We start from the raw sequence: 4,135 nt of genomic DNA on the forward strand, positions 1-4,135 counted from the left end.
AATTAATGCAAAGTACTACTGTTTTTCTATTCAATTCAACTTATTTCGCTTCTAAGATATTCATTCGCACTTCAACCTGAACGTGATGAACGTGACAATCATCATCATTCCCTATGAATGCGTGCCTGACAACCACTTCCGTTCTACCTTAGATTGAATGAGTATCTCTTGGATCTCTTAATCAGAATCTTCGTGGTATAAGCTAGATTGATGGCGGCATTCATGAGAGTCCGGAAAGTCTAAACCTTGTCTGTGGTATTCCAAGTAGGACTCTGGGATTGAATGACTGTGACGAACTTCAAACTCGCGAGTGCTGGGCGTAGTGACAGACGCAAAAGGAGGGTGAATCCTATTCCAGTATGATCGAGAACCTCAGATGATTAGCCGTGCCGTGACAGAGCATTTGGACCATTTTTGCAAGAGAATGGGATGCAGCCATTGACAACGGTGACGCCTCCAGACGATTAGCCATGCAGTGACAGCGCATCGGACCATTTTCCAGAGAGGATAAAAAGTAGCCATTGACAACGGTGATGTCCTTACATAAAGCCAGCCATGGAAAGGAGTAAGATTGATTGGATGAAGACAGCAGGAAAGCAGAGGTTCAGAGGAACGAATGCATCTCTATACGTTTATCTGAAATTCTAACCAATGAATTACATAAGTTTTTTATCCTTATTTTCTATTTATTATTAATATTTGAAAACTCCATAACTATTTGATATCCGCCTGACTGAGATTAACAAGGTGACCATAGCTTGCTTCAAACCGACAATCTCCGTGGGATCGACCCTTACTCACGTATGGTTTATTACTTGGACGACCCAGTGCACTTGCTGGTTAGTTGTATCGAAGTTGTGAATGAAAAACGATTTATTAAGACGTGCATACAGAGTTTCTGGCGCCGTTGCCTGAGATCACAATTTTGTGCACCAAGTTTTTGGCGCCGTTGCCGGGGATTTTTTGAGTTTGGACAACTGACGGTTCATCGTGTTGCTCAGATTGGGTAATTTTCTTCTTATTTTCAAAAAGTTTTCAAAAAAAAAATTTTTCAAAAATCTTTCAAAAATTTTCTCCTTTGTTTTCGAAAAAAATTTAAAAAAAAAATGTTTTCAAAAAAATATATTTTTCTTCAGAATTTGTAAGAATGAATTCTAGTGTTTCATGATGATTTGTTGAATCCTGGCTGGCTGTGAAGCCATGTCCAAATTCCTTTGGACTGAGGATTTAACTAATCACTTCAATGCATGTAATAGCATACTAAAGCTTGGCTGGCTATTAAGCCATGCCTAACCCTCAGATTGGAGCTTTAGAATAAGAATACAAGATTCCTTGAATTCATATTAAAAATTTTGGAATCCTTATTTTTCTTTTTTTTTTTTACACTGATTTTCGAAAAAAAAATTAAAATAAAAATACAAAAAAATTTTGAAAATCATAAAAATAAAAAATATTTTGTGTTTCTTGTTTGAGTCTTGAGTCAACTTCTAAGTTTGGTGTCAATTGCATGTTCATCTTGTATTTTTTGAAAAAATTCATGCATTCATAGTGTTCTTCATGATCTTCAAGTTGTTCTTGCTAAGTCTTCTTGTTTGATCTTGATGTTTTCTTGTTTTGTGTCTTTTCTTGTTTTACATGTGCATTTTTGCATCCATAGAGTCTAAACATGAAAGATTTCTAAGTTTGGTGTCTTGCATGTTTTCTTTGCATTAAAAATTTTTCAAAAATATGTTCTTGATGTTCATCATGATCTTCATAGTGTTCTTGGTGTTCATCTTGACATTCATAGCATTCTTGTATGCATTCATTGTTTTGATCCAAAATTTTCATGCATTGCATCATTTTCATGTTTTTCTCTCTCATCATTAAAGATTCAAAAATAAAAAAAAATATCTTTCCTTTTTTTCTCTCATAAATTTCGAAAATTAGATTTGACTTTTTCAAAAATTTTTAAAATCTAGTTGTTTTTATGAGTCAAATAAAATTTTCAATTTAAAAATCTTATCTTTTTCAAAATCTTTTTCAAAAATCAAATCTTTTTCATTTTTCTTATCTATTTTCGAAAATTATAAAAATATTTTTTTAAAAAAAAAATCTTTTTTTTATCACATAATTTTCGAAAATAACATCATCAATTAATGTTTTGATTCAAAAATTTCAAGTTTGTTACTTGCTTGTTAAGAAAGATTCAAACTTTAAGTTCTAGAATCATATCTTGTGATTTCTTGTGAATCAAGTCATTAATTGTGATTTTAAGAATCAAATCTTTTTCAAAACTAATCATATCTTTTCAAAAATATCTCTTTATCTTATCTTTTTCAAAATTTGATTTTAAAATATCCTTTCTAACTTCTTATCTTCTTATCTTTTCAAAATTGATTTTCAAATTTGTTTCAACTAACTAGCTAACTTTTTGTTTGTTTCTTATCTTTTTCAAAACTACCTAACTAACTCTCTCTCTAATTTTCGAAAATATCTCCCTCTTTTTCAAAAATTCTTTTTAATTAACTAATTATTTTAATTTTTGATTGTAATTTTCGAAAATTTCTAACCTTTTTCAAAAACAATTTTCGAAAATCACTAACTCTTTTTCAAAAATAATTTTCGAAAATTCTCTCTCTCGCTCTCTCTCTCTCTCTGAGTTCAGATTTTCTCTTCTTCTTTTCTTCTACTCTTCCTTTCTTCCACTCACCTAAAGGGAACCTCTATACTGTGGTAAAAAGGATCCCTATTATTATTATTTTTCTGTCCCTCTTTTTCATATGAGCAGGAGCAAGGACAAGATCATTCTTGTTGAAGTAGATCCAGAACCTGAAAGGACTCTGAAGAGAAAACTAAGAGAAGCTAAATTACAACAATCCAGCAAGCACCATTTAGAAATTTTCGAACAAGAAGAAGAGATGGCAGCCGAAAATAATAATAATGCAAGGAGGATGCTTGGTGACTTTACTGTACCTAATTCCAATTTACATGGAAGAAGCATCTCCATTCCTACCATTGGAGCAAATAATTTTGAGCTGAAACCTCAATTAGTTTCTCTGATGCAGCAGAAATGCAAGTTTCATGGACTTTCATCTGAAGATCCTTTTCAGTTCTTAATTGAATTCTTGTAGATCTGTGATACTGTTAAGCTAATGGAGTAGATCCTGAAGTCTACAGGCTCATGCTTTTCCCTTTTGTTGTAAGAGACAGAGCTAGAATATGGTTGGACTCTCAACCTAAGGATAGCCTGAACTCTTGGGATAAGCTGGTCAAGGCTTTCTTAGCCAAGTTCTTTCCTCCTCAAAAGCTGAGTAAGCTTAGAGTGGATGTTCAAACCTTCAGACAGAAAGAAGGTGAATCCCTCTATGAAGCTTGGGAGAGATACAAAGAACTGACCAAAAAGTGTCCTTCTGACATGCTTTCAGAATGGACCATCCTGGATATATTTTATGATGGTCTTTCTGAATTAGCTAAACTGTCATTGGATACTTCTGCAGGTGGATCCATTCACCTAAAGAAATCGCCTGCAGAAGCTCAAGAACTCATTGAGATGGTTGCTAATAACCAGTTCATGTACACTTCTGAGAGGAATCCTGTGAGTAATGGGACGCCTCAGAAGAAGGGAGTTCTTGAAATTGATACTTTGAATGCCATATTGGCTCAGAACAAAATATTGAGTCAGCAAGTCAATATGATTTCTCAGAGTCTGAATGGAATGCAAGCTGCATCCAACAGTACTCAAGAGGCGCCTTCTGAAGAAGAGGCCTATGATCCTGAGAACCCTGCAATAGCAGAGGTAAATTACTTAGGTGAACCTTATGGAAACACCTATAACTCATCATGGAGAAATCATCCAAATTTCTCATGGAAGGATCAACAAAAGCCTCAACAAGGCTTTAATAATGGTGGAAGAAACAGGTTTAATAATAGTAAACCTTTTCCATCATCCACTCAACAACAGACAGAGAAGTCTGAACAAAATACATCTAATTTAGCAAACTTAGTCTCTGATCTATCTAAGGCCACTGTAAGTTTCATGAATGAAACAAGGTCCTCCATTAAAAAGTTGGAGGCACAAGTGGGCCAGCTGAGTAAAAGAGTCACTGAAATCCCTCCTAGTACTCTCCCAAGCAATACAGAAGAAAATCCAAAA

This window comes from Arachis ipaensis, chromosome B05, assembly GCF_000816755.2.
Source record: "Arachis ipaensis cultivar K30076 chromosome B05, Araip1.1, whole genome shotgun sequence".
NCBI lineage: Eukaryota > Viridiplantae > Streptophyta > Magnoliopsida > Fabales > Fabaceae > Arachis > Arachis ipaensis.